This window comes from Urocitellus parryii, chromosome 5 (genome assembly GCF_045843805.1).
Source record: "Urocitellus parryii isolate mUroPar1 chromosome 5, mUroPar1.hap1, whole genome shotgun sequence".
NCBI lineage: Eukaryota > Metazoa > Chordata > Mammalia > Rodentia > Sciuridae > Urocitellus > Urocitellus parryii.
Window position 1 is genome coordinate 540673 of NC_135535.1, and position 16674 is coordinate 557346.

The 16674-nt window shown below is 45.0% G+C and overlaps 1 protein-coding gene and 1 pseudogene across 1 annotated transcript in view; one reads left to right on the forward strand and one right to left on the reverse strand.

The window, feature by feature from the left end:
- The window catches only part of Ppp6r2 (protein phosphatase 6 regulatory subunit 2), a 95296-nt gene extending 80937 nt beyond the window's left edge, over positions 1 to 14359 (reverse strand). Inside the window, exon 1 of the mRNA XM_077799273.1 lies at positions 14198 to 14359. The gene's annotated coding sequence lies outside the window, so the exon portion shown is untranslated. The remainder of the gene's footprint in view (positions 1 to 14197) is intronic.
- LOC113200218 (small ribosomal subunit protein eS27 pseudogene) lies at positions 6662 to 7786 on the forward strand (annotated as a pseudogene).
- Positions 14360 to 16674: the final 2315 nt, after the last annotated feature.

Consider the following 16674-nt stretch of genomic DNA (forward strand, 5'->3'; position numbering starts at 1 on the left):
AGCCTCACTAAGTTGCTGAGGCTGGCTTTGACCTTGCGATCCTCCTACCTCAGCCTCCCAAGCCTCTGGGATTACAGGTGTGCACTACCATGCCTGGCCAAGAGTGTCTTCTTTAGAACATACTAAGACAGTAGGGACAAGAGCCAAAAAAGCAGGAACAACTCATGTGTCCAATGACAGATGGGTGGATATACAAAATGTCACACAGAGGTTCAGGGTATGGCTCAGTGACAAAGCACATGCTTAGCATGTTCAAGGACCTAGGTTCCATCCCCAGAACGAGGTGGGGTGGGGGACAGAATAGTATAGACATGCAATGGAAAATTCAAGCTTAAAAATGAAGGAAATTCCAACATATGATACAACATGGATGAAACTTGAGAACATTCTACTAAATGAAATAAGCCACTTACTATATAATTCTACTTATATTAGGAACCTGGATTACTCAAATTCAGACAGAAAGTAGAATGGCAGTTGCCAGAGTCTGGGGGAGGGTGAATGGGAGTTTAGGATTGTAATGGGTACAGAGTTTCAGTTTAAGAAGATGAGCTGGGACTGAAGCTCAGTGGCAGAAGGCTCACCTACCATGTGTGAGGTTCTGGGTTAAATCCACACATTCCCAGAATGAGAAAAAAAAAAAAAAAAACAGAGGAGGAGAGAGGCAGTGATGGATGTGCCAGATGGTGGTGATGGATGTGCCAGATGGTGGTGATGGATGTGATAGATGCAAGTGGTCAAAAGCACTGTGAAAGATGGGAAGTGGTAAATTTTAGCTGGGTTATGGCTCAGTGGTAGAACATTTGCCTAGCATGCATGAGGCCCTGGTTTCAATCCCCAATACTGATAAATAAATAAATGAATAAATAGACAGGCACTGTGTAATCCCAGGACTCAGGGGGCTGAGGCCCTAAGCAATTTAGCAAGACCCTATCTCAAAATAAGAAATAAAAAGGGTTAGGAATATGGCTCAGTGGTCGAGCACCCGTTAGTTCAATCTCCAGGACCTATAAATAAATAGAATTAAGTAGCTATAAGAGTTTAAAAGTAGTTGCTCCTATAGAATAGGACTAGGGGATGGAGAGAGCTACATGTAAGGGCATATTTTAAAATCAGAAGTCTTGGGCTGGGGCTGTAGCTCAGTGGCAGAGCGCTTGCCTAGCACATGTGAGGCACTGGATTTGATCCTTAGCACCACATAAAAATAAATAAAATAAAGGCATGCTGTCCATCTATAACTACAATTTTTTTTTAAATTTTTTAAATTGTCAATAGACCTCTATTTATTTAAATGCAGTGCTGAGAATCGAACCCAGTGCTTCACACATACAAGAACTCTATCATTAAGCCACACTCCCAGCCCCACAAATTTTTTTTTTTAATTAGAAGCCTTATATTACTTTGTTAAAGATTCGGTTTTTAGGGATGGGGTTGTGGCTCAGTGGCACAGGGCTTGCCTAGCATATGTGAGGCACTGAGTTCAATTCTCATCAACATATATAAATAAACAAAATAAAGGTCCATTGACAACTAAAAAATACTTAAAAAAATCTCTGTAAGAGAATAATATATACACGAATACATGGAAACAAAGCTGCAATTCTGGAAGATAACATCTTCTAACAAAACAAAGACAGGGAACTGAAGAAACAGTGGAGACTGGTCCCAGAACAGGTGCCAGTGGTGAATGCTGTGAGGGTAGACTCCTTCCCCTAGCCAGGGCCAGGTGGAACCCCAGGCCCATTGCAAAAGCAGGGAGCAGGCTGATGAGCAGTGAGGGCTGGCAGCTGGCTCTGCGTCTCCTCCCTACAGGTTATCAGCTCCTGACTCTAGCATATTCCCATAGGAAGGGACAAGAAGCACAGGAGAGAAGGAGACAATCTGTCTGGGGAACAAACCTTGCATGTGTGTTGGGGTCAGGGGCCAGAAGAACATAGATTAGCCTCCAGACACCAAAAAGGTAAGACAGGGAAAAGGGAGACTCTGGCTCCACTTAGAAGTAAACACCCTAAAGCACTATACTCGGCAGTAAAAACCTCTACTATGGCAATGGTGCCCGGCCACCAGATTGCTGATTCTCCTACCCTAGCCTAAAGCAGGGGTTGAAACCCAAAGGCCAGCACAAGGCAAGGCACTAGTGGAGGGAAGGAGAAGACACACATGGTGTAAAGACTGAACACAAGAGAGCACATGCTCACCTAAGGAGCGGGACAGGCCCTCTCCAGTCAGCTGCAGGCATGCAAGAACCCAGGCCAGGGAGAGACATCTGCCAGTTTCCATAAGAAATGCAGACATATGATTTTTTAGATCTCAAAAAATCTTCAAATGATGACAATAAGTTTAATTTTTTTAACATTATGTGGGTCACTACTATGCAACATAAGCAAAATGCATCCTCAGACCAGCAGCAGCTGGGGCCAGCCTGCCTTCCTGCCCACCCCTCACTCCCAGACAGCCTTTGTAAGATAACTTAGCTCAGGATGCCACAACAGAATACCACAGGATAGGTTGTTTATAAACAACAGACATTTATTTCTTAATAGTTTTGCAGCCTGGAGGTCCAAAATCAAGGTACTGGCCAATGCTGTTGCGATAAGACCTGTCTTCCTGGCTTGCAGACAGCTGGCAGGCAGCCGCCTTCTTGCTATGTCCTCACAGCAGGAAGAGAGCATGCCAGCGTTTCACATAAAGCACACTAATATGGCTCTTCACATAAAGCACACTAATTGCATCTTGAGGACCCCACCCTTGTGACTTCATCTAACCTAATCATCTAAAAGTCCTACCTCCAAATGCAATCATACTGGGAGTCAGGATTCCAACATATGACTTTGTGGGGGAACACAATTCAGTCCACAGCACCTTACCTGCTTCATGGCCCCATCCCACCCCATCAAAAACTGTGAGGATGCTATAAGATTGTACATGGAGCACCCGCCCTGCAATGGGTACACAGTGAGGACTCAGCACTGGCAGCTGGCTCAAGTGCTATGCTGAGTGCAGCTTGCTTTCATGGTCACACTGCTGGATCTTCAAACTTCTGCAGTATCAATTTTCACCCCAGCAAATTCTCAGAAAGGTGACTTCAATACACAGCTCCACCAGACATCCTGAGCAAGGGCACTTTCAGGCCTAAACCAGGCCTTCCATACCTCCTGTTTTTCATAAGCATATGACCCTAGCTGTTAGATACAATGAGGATGCAAGAGAAAAGTGAAAATCCACCATCTGCTCATCCCTAAGAACTGTGGCAGCTCTCAGAACAGAGCTGGTAAGCATTGTGAGGACGCACTCTTATCACTGGTCCTAAGGCCTTCACCCCTACTCTTTAGTCCTAGAGCCAAACACAGACCCTGAAGCTGACAGAGAAGCCCTGGAGGCAGACAGGCCTGACCATGGTATAGAGCTCCCTGGTCACAAAAGCCCAAATGTAAGGGCCCGTTCCATCACCGCCAAGCTTGGCAAATTTGGGCAAGTGACCACTACACATGTCATGCAGGTAAACGTGTGACTCCATGACTGCCACTAGAGACCTAGCACAATTGCCACCAACGCATGACTCTTCAGGGCCTTGAAAGAAAAGAAATCAACTACAACAAATCAAAGACACATCATAGCACCCCACATATCACAGAGGGCTCACAAACACACATTCTCAATACCACACTCCTGAAACACCAGATCCAGAATGGGACTCCTTTGTCAAGGGATGGCAGGAGCAAGATCTATTCGGCTGAGACTCAGGAAGGAAAAATAACTGGAGACAAGCTGGATGAAAAGCTTTACCAATCAGAAAGCAGCATTGAAAAGCACCAGGGAGGAAATGGGCAATGAGCAAAACCGAAGTCTAAACAAGATAAACAAAAAGAGCCAAGGAGCTCTGACTTTAGGAGTATACAGTCCCAAGAAAGAAGTAGTAACCACAATTGGTTTTTGCAGAAACCTTACTATGGGCAGGCATTGCACAAGCCTGGCCATCCAAAGCTCAGCACAACTCAGTGTCACTGGCTGTCTGCTGTAACCACAGTTTACAGAAAGTAGAGGGAAGCTGAGCCAGACATTGTGGAGCTGACCTGTAATCCCAGCTCAGGAAGGAAGATGGCAAGTTCAAGGACAGTCCTAGCAACTTGGCAAGATGCTGTCTCAAAATAAAAGTAAAAATTAAAATTAAAAAAAAAAAAGCAGAGGACTTAATAATTATATAACCAGAGCAAGGTCACCATCAATCTTTGTCATTCCCTTCATACCTCCTTTGATGGTCAGTACCATCTACTAACTCAGCCAGATGCTGGTTATCACGTGGGGACTGAGAATGAGAACATGGATTGTGCTATCAGTCAAACCTGAGTTCAAGTCCTCAACGCTCTGTGCCTCAGTTTCCTCTACTGTATAGTGTAGATGGTGACAGTGTATAGCTCAAAGGATAGTGCAAATACCAAACAAGATAACCTGTCTAAATGTTCAACTCATGCCTGGCAAACAGCAAGTACCTAGTAAATGTAACTATTGTCATCAGTCAGGAGCAAGGGGTGGGAAGGTGCGGAGTGTTAGAGAAGGCACCTACGAGTAGACCAGCTTGGGTTTTACTCATTTTACATTAGTGACCACAAACCACAAATAAACATTAAATATAGCCTAGCAGTTCTGCCTTATCTCACCAGAAAGCTGGTTTTCCTCTCCTAAGACAACTGTGACAAATTTAAAATGGACACACATTTTTACATAGCTCTTCATCTTAAGAAGGAAGTCAAAAAATGTATAATTACAGTGCACTAATAAAAATGGAGAAAGAGGAAAAAAAAGAAAAAAGAAGTCTATTTGACTATCTCTTGACTCCAGGCTGGCTTTGTGACCTGCCATAACCAAAAAAAGGTGTCAATTGTAAGCCTCAGCTTCAAGAGGCCTCAAAGCTTCCACTTTTGCCATCTTGGAATCCCATGAGCAGTGGGTGAACACACATAGTCCAACCTCCCTGATGAGGGCACCCTGGAAGAGGCCTAACCATCTAGCTGAAGCCCATTCCTGTGTGCTAGCCAAGTTACAACCTGGGGAGCAGAAAGGAGTATCCCCCTCTGCTATGCCCAGCCCAAACTACCAACCCAGATTCATGACCAAAAAAAGACCACTGTTTAAAGCCATTAATTGCCAGGTGGTTTGTTATGTAACACAACTATTTTACTTCTTTCTTTCAGCACTGGACCACTCTAGCACTGAGCTATATCCCTAGCCCTTTTTATTTTACTTTTTTAATATTTATTTTTTAGTTGTAGTTGGACACATTATCTTTATTTTATTTATTTATTTTTATGTGGTGCTGAGGATCGAACTCAGGGCCTTGTATGTGCTAGGCAAGTGCTTTACTGCTGAGCCACAATCCCAGCTCTTATTTTATTTTTTATTTTTGTGGGGAACCAGGGATTGAACTCAGGGGCACTCAACCACTAAGCCACATTCCCAGCCCTATTTTGTATTTAATTTAGAGACAGGCTCTCAGTGAGTTGCTTAGGGCCTCACTTTTGCTGAGGCTGGCTCTGAACTCACTATCCTCCTGCCTTAGCCTCCTGAGCTGCTGGGATTACAGACCTAGGCTACCACGCCAGGCTCCTTTTTATTTTTATTTTTATCTTGAGACAGAGTCTCACTAAGTCACCCAGGCTGGCCTTGAACTTGCCTCAGCCTCCTGAGTCACTGGGATCACAGCATGGCCACCATATCCAGCAGTGCCTTCTTTGACAACACATCCTATGTTCTTCCAATCCCAATGCCAGTCCTTGTCGGCCTCTATTCCTCTGCTCTAACTCTGCTCAATCATCCTAGTCTCTCTTCTCTCCCTATGTTGGGTGTGTATAATGGGTTTAAGAAGGCAAGTCTCTAGTCCCAGCAATTTGGGAGACTGAGGCAGCACAATCACTTGAGCCTAGGTGTTCAGGGTCAGCCTGAGAAACATGGCAAGATCCTGTACACACACACACAAACTCTGAACACTGGACAGATATAAAAACCAGCTATCTGATGGCAAGGAATGTGTAGAAACTAGAGGGGCACAATTACTGAAAGAAAAATTAAGTAGATGAGCACTATACTGAATAGCTTTGATCTGTGAGCATACCTCTGTTCTCATAAAACACAAGAGAATAGTGCTTAAGTAAAATCAGCAGCCTTACTAAAATGAGGAAAACGTTCAGTTCAGGACTGGAGAATGAAAACTGAGAGAAAAATTACAATAAAAAGGGGATCCCCCAAATCTGCATTAAACTCCTCTCTAATCCTTGGCTGACTCAGAAACTACATTGGTGGATGAGACTCCAAGAAAGAAGCAGAAAGCAACTGTTAGAAGCTGAGAGAGCCACAAACATCACAGCAGCTGTCCTGAAATGGGAAAAAATTTAGAGTTCAAGTTCTGCCAAATCAGAAGGGTTTTCTATTATAACCCAGAAGGACCACATCTTAGGAGGAAGGACCATGTTCTAGAACTCATGGTTATGCCCTAAAACTTAGGGCAAACCAAAAACACACCTACTCTAGCAAAGCCTGGAAGAAAGGCTGCAAATCACAAGATGATCTCCAGCAACAACAGCCTGCCCTAACAAAACTCAACACTCTTGCTGGGGCATAGCTTAGTGATAAAGAGCACGCACAGGCCCTGGGTTCAATCCACAGCATGAGTAATAAACTCAATGCTCGTTCTCTGTGTGGGTGCTCATGCATGTTAAGGCAGGGTCTTGCTATGTTTCCCAAGCTGGTCTGGACTGCTGGGCTCAAGTCATCCTCTTGCCTCAGCCTCCTGGATAGCATGTGCCAACCAGGTCCAGCAAAACTCAACTTTTTTTTTTTTAGTACTGGAGATTGAACCAAGGCCTCACACAAGAGTTCCACCACTGAGCTATATCCCTACACCCCTTTGATATGAGACACAGTCTTGTTAATTTACCAGGCTACCTGGAAATTGTGATCCTCCTGCCTCGGCCTCCCACTAGCTGGGATTATAATCATACGCCATGGCACCCAACAAAACTCAACACTCTATAAGAGGAAACAACATAAACCTGAGTCTATAGAAGGGACCAAATACAATGTCCATTATACAATGAAAAATTACTAGACAGGGCTGGAGATATAGCTCAGTAGTAGAGTGCTTGCCTGGGTGCAATCCCCAGCACTGGGGGAAAAAAAAATATTAGCCATGTGCTGGGCACGTTGGCATACACCTATGATCCAAGTAACTTAAGAGGTTAAGGCAGGAGGATCCCAAGTTCAAGGCCAGCCTGGGCAACTTAACAAAAAAGACTCTGTCTCAAAATAAAAAATAAAGTTTTCCAGCAATGATAACCTCCCCATGAAAACATACCTAAGAGTTCTTTAGCCTAGGTTTCTGTGGAGATCTCGCTCCTTTCTACATGCTTCCCTCACACTGATTTTGGATCATAGAGGGTCCCATTCACCTTCCATACTGCTTAGATAATAACTATTCTCATAGACAGGAGCAGAGAGAAGGTAAGATGGCAGCCCAGCTGCACAGACCAGGCGCAGCAAGGGTTAAGCTCTCCCTTCTTTCAAAGATCTCCTACATCCCTCTCCAGAAGAGAAGAGGGAAGCAACACCTGGTGCAGAGCCCTCATTCCCACTTCACAAATGTGAAATGCCCAAGATGCTATAAAATCACCACAGCCTTCAGCCATACGCAAACAGTAGTTCTGTGTCTTGGCTACTCCCCTGTCCTCTGCAGCCTTCAAGAGGAAAAGCAAGGCTTACAGAAGAAAATTCCTATAAGAGAGAGCAGCACTAAAAGCAACCTGAATCAAGATAAGTGGGAACCCATCCCAATTAACACATTTTGAATATAGATTAAATAAATAAAATAAAAAGGCCTGGGGATGTAGGTCAGTGGTAAAGTGCCCCTAAGAAAGAAAAGAGACAGCACGGTGGCCCATCCTTGTAATCTCAGCAGCTCTGGAAGCTGAGGAAGGAGGGAACACAAATTTAAAGCCAGTCTTACCAACTTAGTGAGGCCCTAAGCAACTCTGCAAAAAACCTGTCTCAAAATAAAAAATAAAAGGTCTGGAGATATATATAGCTCAGTGGAAAGTATTTCTATGTTCAATCCTCAGTATAAAAGAAAGAGAGGGAGACAGGGAGGGAAGAATCATAGAACAGGAAAACCGACATCCGTCCCCTTCTCCCACGCCCTCACCATGTATGAATATCCATACAGGCACAACTTTCTACACATTACAAAGGACTTGTAACCAGAACCAATTTTTAACTCCTTAAAATGAACAATGAAAAGACAGACAATCCAATAAATCATGGGCAAAAGACTTGGATAGATACTCCACAAAGATATACAAATGTCCACTGATCACATGGAAAGCTGCTCACCCCTCATTCATTAGAGAAATGCAAATTAAAACCTAATAAGAAACAACTGCCATCTGTGAGGCTAAAACTGATAAGACTGAGGCTGAGAATGTGCAGCTCAGTAATTCAGTTCTTACTAGCATGCTTGAGGCCCTGTGTTTGATCCCCCACACCAGGGGGGAAGTTAGTAAGACTGAAAATACCAAGTACTAACATAGACGTGAAAAAAACAAACTTATACATTACTGGTGGGAGTGTAAAATGGTATCAGTTTGGAAAACTCTTAAAATTTCTTAAAAACTAAAACATACATCTGTATAACTATAATAACAGATACAACAATTTTATTCCTAGATATTCCTACAAAAGAAATAATGTATGTCAACAAAAAAAAACTGTATAAGAATCTTTATAGTGACTTTAGAAATAATAGAAAAAACATAAAAATAACCCAATGTTCATCAATGAAAAAACAGATAAACAACTCATGCTATTTTCATACAATAATACCCAAATAAAAAGAAACAAACTAAAGGTACACGCCTCAAAAATCAGCAAATCTCAAAAATATTAAATTGAGCAAAAGACAAACACAAAAGGGGATGATTTCATTTACCTAAAGCTCAAGAACCAGCAAAACTAATCTATAGTGACAAAAATCTTAACAATGGTTACCTAAAGATTTGGGGAAATGGTTTTAAATTACTTAAAGGAGACACAAGAAAACTTTCAGGGTTGATGGAAATGTTCTATATCTCAACATGAGGGGCAGACACATAAGTGTGTATACACTTGTTAAAACACATTCAATTTAGATATTTAAAATCTGCTCTTTTGCCAGGCGTGGTAGCCCATGCCTGTAATCCCAGCGGCTCAGGAGGCTGAGGCAGGAGAATCACAAGTTCAAAGCCAGCCTCAGCAACTGCAAAGTGCTTAGAAACTCAGTGAGACCCTGTCTCTAAATAAAATACAAAATAGGGCTAGGGATGTGGCTCAGTGGTCAAGAGCCCGAGTTCAATTCCTGGTACCTTAAAAAAAAAAAAAAAAAAAAAAAAGATCTGCTCTTTTACTGCATGTCAAATATTCTTGGATAGTTTTTAAATGCAACATTTTTTAAATTGTTGATGGACCTTTATTTTATTTATTTATATACAGTGCTGAAAATGGAACCCAGTGCCTCACAAATGCTAGGCAAACACTCTACCACTGAGCTACAACCGCAGCCACTAAATGCAATATTTTAAACAAAATAAAATATTATACACCCAGCAGCTCAGGAGGCTCAGACGGGAGAATTGCAAGTTCACCAACAGTTTCAGCAATTTAGAGTGAGGCTCTAAGCAACTTAGTGAGACCCTGTCTCAAAATAAAAAATAATCGGTTGTGGTTGCACACACCTATAATCCCAGTGGTGGGGAGGCTGAGGCAGGATCACGAGTTCAAAGCCAGCCTCAGTAAGTTAGTGAGGTCCTAAGCAACATAGTGAGACTCTGTCTCTAAATTAAAAATAATAAAAAGGGTTAGGTATGTAGCTCAATGGTAAAGCACCCTTGGGTTCAATCCCTGCAAAAAAGATAGTATGAAAAGTCAGGCCCAGTAGCAGCGGCTCAGGAAGCTGAGGCAGGAGGATCCTGAGTTCAAAGACAGCCTCAGCAACTTAGTGAGGCCCTCAGCAACTCAATGAGACCCTGCCTCTAAATAAAAATACAAAATAGGACTGTGGATGTAGCTCAGTGGTTGAGTGCCCCTGAGTTCAATTCTCAGTAACAACAACAATAAAAACATGAAAATGCCAAGTGTGGTAGTGCATGCCTATAATCCCAGCGGCTTAGGGCTGAGGCAGGAGGCTGAAGCAAGGAGGATTGTGAGTTCAAAGCCAGCTTCGGCAACTTAGCAAGGAACTAAGCAACTCAGTGAGACCCTGTCTCTAAATAAAAATACAAAATAGGGCTGGGGATGTGGCTCAGTGGTTGAGTGCCCCTGAGTTCAATCCCCAGTACCAAAAAAAAAAATGAGAGCTGGGCTGGCAAAGCAGCTCAGCAGTGAGTACTTGCTTCGCCTGTGCAAGGAAAGTCCTAGGTTGCATTCTCAGTTCTGCAAAAACACAGAAACAAATGAGAGCTGCTCGCTATATGCAGATATCACATGATTTCCAACATGACTTTTAAAAAAGTAAGATACTGGACTAGGAATATAGCTCAGTGGTAGAGCATTTGTCTAGCATTTATAAGGCCCTAAATTTATCTTCAGAACCATACACACAAAAAAGTGAGATGCTGAAGAATGTATGGAATACACTACTCATTTTCTTGACAATATTGAAAATTTGTTATTTAATAGATAACTTCTAAATTAATGACAATAACTTGTATATACACTAATTAAAATATTTTCACTAAGGACCAAATAGAACAGTTTTTAATCTTTTCACCAAAAACAATTTTATTATCGAAAGACTGACCATATTTAGTTTATTTAGGATTTTAATTTTAAAACTATATAAAGCTGCCAACCGGGCCTCCTAATGAGCATGAGATGACCTAGTTAAACCCTTATAATGTGTGTAAAAATAATTTTAAATCTTTGTTTAACCTATACATCAAACTGAGATTTGTTGGCCTCAGACTGGTAATCACAGGTCCATGCAACTGTCAACAGCATGCACACAAAAGTAGGTAAGAAGTATTATATATAAAGTGAGTACAGAATATTGTATAAAATATTTGGTCTTGTATATTCAGGGGCATAACACCTAATTCTCATGGGCATACAATGCATCCTGGAACTCAGAAATAGACACATTCACGAGCCTACAAGGGAGAGCTAAGCACGAGCAATGGAACAAACAAAACACCCTGTGCCCTGGGGGTGAAGTGGAGGCTTCCTGTGGCATCCAGGCCAGACCAGGAGCACAAGTAGATGTCAATGTATATGGGGAGGGACTCTCAGGCAGGAGAGAGCAAGAGGAGCCAAGACCCTGACCCCTCAGAAGACAGTGGCATATTTATAGTGGGTGAAAAACACATGCTACTCATTTCTATAAAATGTGTATCTCTTTCTCACGCACATATGCACAGGACTGTCTATTAATAAGCTATCTTTAGAAGTATAAAAAGGAAAACAGCAACATCAGATGCCTGGAGAAAAGGAAGAGGATAGCTTCATGTGTTCACTTTGGTACCTTTTAAATTCTAGTTAAGATGACCGTGTGCATGAGCTACTCACAGGAGGCAACAGTGAAAGGACACTGACCATCTGAGTTGAGTACTGGCTCTCTGGTTTATTTTGACCTCAGACATTTTACTTATTTTATTGTGCCTCAGTATTCTTACATGAATATCATTAAGAATATCAAGAGTAACTACATTGCTAAATTGTTTTAAAGAGTACATGAGATATGGATAATGTACTTTAAAATGTGCCTGGGCCTGTTTTTACAAATATTTACTAGAGCATACATACACATTCACACACAAATTCACAGAGTGCCCGGTACATAGTCAGCCATTGTTATTTTTATTCAAACATCTTAAAAACAAAATATTCTAAATGCAGGGGAGATTTTCAGTCAAACTGCTTGGGATACAGATCCTGGCTCTATCACTTATTTGTTTATATTTCACTCTCTTCATCTATGAAACAGGGAAATTACACTTTCTATGTCCCAGGGTTACTCTGAGAATTAAATGAAATTATTCACATATAGCATTTAATGCAATGGCATATAATAATGCTCAATAATTCTGTGTGTGAGAGAGATTTTAAGTAACTAGTCATTTCCAAGGCTTTAAACATTAGCCTCCTGCTTAAAGTTGTATACTTGCAGCCTGGTCTTTCTTTGAGTTCCAGATTCTTCCACAAGATGCTTTCTCCCTAATGGCCCTTGGACTTCTCTCACTACTCCAACATATAATAGCTCCCCGATGCCTATCATTACCCCAATCTAACTTCCTCATTTCAGGAATCAGTGACACTATCTATCCATTTGTTCCATCAGGAATCCTAGAAATCATGCTCAGTCCTCTCATTCTCTCACACCTCTTTTCTTTCTTTTTTCCTTTCTATACTAAGGACTGAACTAGAGACAATGTACCACTGAGCTACACCTCCAGACCATTTTATTATTTACCATTTTATTCTTTATTTCAAGACACGGTTGCCAAGGCTGGCCTCTAAAATCACTGGGATTACAGGTGTGCACCACTGTGCCCTGCAATACAAGTATATGCCACAGCATTTGGCCTTACACCTCTCTTCTAATCTATCAAGTTCCAATAGCTCAATTCCCAAAATATCTCCCTAAGATAACTACTGAGGTCTAAGTCACCACCACACCACAACTATACTCTCCTCCTATTCATATGCCATATCCATATGATTGTGGCACTCCTCAACTCAATCTACAACTAGGGTTCCCCATAACTCAGACTCAGTCTAACACCTCACCAATGCCTTGAAGAAATAATTTGAGTAGAAGACCAACTCTTCCACCCAGGCTCCTGTCTCACCCCTACCCTACCTACATTAATCTTATCCTGATTCCTGGAGGGGATTCAGCCCTTTCCTGTCTCAGTTTTTACACCTGCTGTCCTCTCATCCTGGAAGGCTCTATCTTCCCACTGTTCTCATTGCTAGATTCTTCTGGCCTCCAGGGCTTGGATGACATGAGAACTGGGGAAGTCAAAAGGGAAGACAGAAAGGAAAGGGTATCGAGAAAAGATGATGGTGGAGTATTAGCAATGGGTGATGCACTGAAAGGCCATGTCAAGAAGCAGTTACCAGGGATGGTGATGGGGGGGGGCAAGTCCCAGAAAGGAGAAGGGTACAGGGTCAGAATGGGGGGGGGGGGTTGCAATGAGAGACAGGGACCAAAGTGGAAGTGATGGACTTGGAGGGCTGGTGGTGACAGGGCAAGGGATCAATAGCAACTGGGAGCAGGCAGTAACCAGTGAATGTTAAGCTACAGATACAAAGTAGCAGGCGGGATAGTGGGGGTGGACCACAAAGGGAGCTCAGCTCTGGGCACAATGGGGCAGGCCTGTAAATCCCAGCAACTTGGAAGGCTGAGGCAAGGGGACTGCAAATTTGAGGCGAGCCTCAGCAACTTTGCAAGACCCTATCTCAAAATAAAAAGGACTGGGATGTAATTCAGTGGTAGAGCACACCTGGGTTCAATCTTGAGTACCTTAAAAAAAAAAAAAGGCAGGGGGAGCCCAGTAAGAGGCATAGAGGAAGGTGACAGGTATGAAGGAAAAGATGATGGGGATTGAGAGAAGAATGGGGCAGTTAGGGGTAGGGAGATAGGCCACAGAAGCGACATATGGGGGATGCTGGGAAAGAGGAGTGATGATGGGGGGCACTGACGGGTGGGTCTCGAGCAGCAGGCAGGGCACTGGTGGGAAGAGTGTAAAACACGAAGGGTGCGGGAGCTGCCATCAGGGGCCCACCCACCTCCACAGGCGCAGAGGGAAGGGACGGGGTAGGCAGGAAGGGAGACGTCGGGCTGCTGCCGACGACGAGGCCACTGACAGGCTGCGAAAGGCACAGAGGCAAAGACCACCGACGGCACGGGGCGTCTGACAGGTCTGGCCCTGCTGACGACTGGGGTCACCGCCAGCTGCGGAGGGCCTGGCGCGGTGGGGCCACACGGGGAAGGGGCAGAGGGGCCTCGCCAGGTGGAGGGGACGGTCACTGACAAGCGGGGCGCCGACACTAGCGGCGGGCTGGCTGACGGGGTACGGCCGGCAGCGGGCCCGCGGGCCGACCCGAGGGGGCAACTGCCCGGGCGCCGCCGGCGGGTCCCTCCACGCCGGGCCTCAGCGCGCGCGGCCGCACTCACCTGCCCCGCGGGCCGGGGGTGGCGGCGGCTCCTCGGAGGCCCGGGCGGGGCGCGGGCGGAGGCGAAGCCCGGGAGGCCTGAGGCGGGCCGCACGCACATGAGCCCGGCCCGGAGCGCGGCGCCTCGGGACACTGGCGCGGCCGCAGCGGCTCGGGACCGGCTCGGGGCCGCCTCGGGGCCGCGGGCGCCGCTCCGGTCGCTCCAAAATGGCGGCGACGAGCGCGCTCCGGGGCGGGGCCTCGCTCGGGAGCGCGCACTGCTGGGCGGAGCCTCGCGGGGCGGGGCCTGGGTAGGCGGAGGGCGTGGTTCCTGGCGGCGGGGGAGGCGCCGACCCGCTGGGCTCAGAGCTCCGACTTCGCGGGGTTTCTGCGGGCGAGGTGCGCCTTTCTCAAGCTTAATTAACTTTTGCTTGGGATACTGCACTTTCTTTTTAATATTTACTTTTTAGTTGTAGTTGAACACAATACCTTTATTTCACTTATTTTTATGGGGTGCTGAGGATCGAACTCAGCGCCTTGCACGTGCTAGGTGCAAGGCGAGCGCTCTACCACTGAGCCACAACCCCAGCCCCCTTTTCTTTTCTTTTATTTTCTTTTTTAAAATTGTAGATGGACACAATACCTTTATTTTATTTATTTTTATGCGGTTCGGGGGATCGAACCCAGTGCCTCATGCATGCTAGGCAAGCACTCTAACACTGAGCCACAACCCCAGCCCGGGATACTGCACTTTCTCATGCAAGAGGAGCAGCACCATAACCCACAAGTGGCCTGGGGTCTCTTCTCATGGCCACTCACGTTGGGGCACTTTGACCGCAACTCCTTGGACGCGAGGTCTGAAACAGCCTGACCCGGAACGTGCAGCGGAGTTCCCTGGAGTTAGCTTCCAAGAAATGGAGGTTAAAACGCGTCAGCCTGTGGACAGGAAAGAGGACTCCCTGGTTGTCTGGCGCCGTCTTGCTGTGAGTTGCCCTGGCTCACCGGCCCCTCCCTGCATAAATTGGAGGTGCTGCTGGGCCGAGCTGCCAAATGGGGTCTTGGGACGGGGCAACAGATGCAGTTGTCCCATAGCTATAAACGTGCAACTGTCTGCCTGCCTTTGATACTCTTCCTGTGCTCTGAGTCCCTGGGTGGGCAGGAGTCCACCTCCATTCACACCCACACTAGATTAATCAGCAAACCTGTAGCCAGGCTCTACTAAGAATGTGCTGTTACAAGATCAGTTTCCCTCACCTGACTCACAACAGCCTTCCCAGAGACTCCCTACTTCTATCCTGGAGCACCTGCAGTAGGTCAGGTCAGCACAGCACGGCACCCAAAGGGATCCAGTTAAAATAGGTCAGTTCACACCTCTGCCCCCAGGGGCTCCTGCCTCACACAGGATAAAAGTCAGAGCCCTCATTGTTGCCCTTGTGTGATTTTATCTCCCCTACTATTCCCTTTTTCATTTGGCTTATCATAATAACCTCCTGCACAGGCCATTTGCTCTCACTGTCCCTGTGTCTTTGCATGATCTTCCCCCTAGTTATTGGTATGCTTGCTGACTTGCATCCATTGCCCCTCACTTCCCTGGCCATCCTTTTCAAACCTCAAGCCTGCACCACACACACTCTTCAAATCCCCTATTCCTGCTTGTTCTTTCCTCCTCTGCAATGGTATCAGCATCAGAATCCCTAAGGAGACAGAAACCACACAATGATTTCAACAGAGAAAGCTTGACATAAATATTATTATCAATAATGAGATTATGGGGCTGGGGATGTGGCTCAAGTGGTAGCGCGCTCGCCTGGCATGCATGTGGCCCGGGTTCAATCCTCAGCACCACATACCAACAAAGATGTTGTGCCCGCCGAAAACTAAAAAATAAAGGTTAAAAAATTCTCTCTCTCTCTCTCTCTCTCTCTCTCTTTAAAAAAAAAGAAAAAAATAATGAGATTACAAGTGAATAAAAACAACTATATTCATGAAAGAGAAAACTTGGAAGAGGATCTCTTCCCCAAAATGGGAGGTCACTCCTTGTTAGAGAAGTGTGAATGCAGCCCATCTGACATTCCCTTGGTTGCCCTGGGGTAGAGTTATATGCAGCTGCAGAGCAGAGCTTGGTGGGCAGGAGTACACCTTCCAAGGCACAGGGGGCCAAGGCTGGAAACCTATCACTGAGATGCCTGTGACTCCCTGGGAATCCACTTGGGATGCCACTGAAGCTCCGTGGCCAGCTATCCACAGTGCAGCACCAAAACTTGATGCAGGTAAGTGCAAGTGGATGGGCCCATATGCCACTGGTGGTCACACAATAGGATCAAGAAGAGAAAGAATGCACATGGGAACCAAGAAGTCTGTTCCTCCTGCAGGGATTCTCCAAACCTCTACTGGCAAAAATTCACATCATGGAGGTGAGGAGAGCAGATGGAAAACTGGTTTAGTCAGCTCCGAATGCATCTTTTCATACGTTTGTACTTCCATGCAGCAAGTAAACAA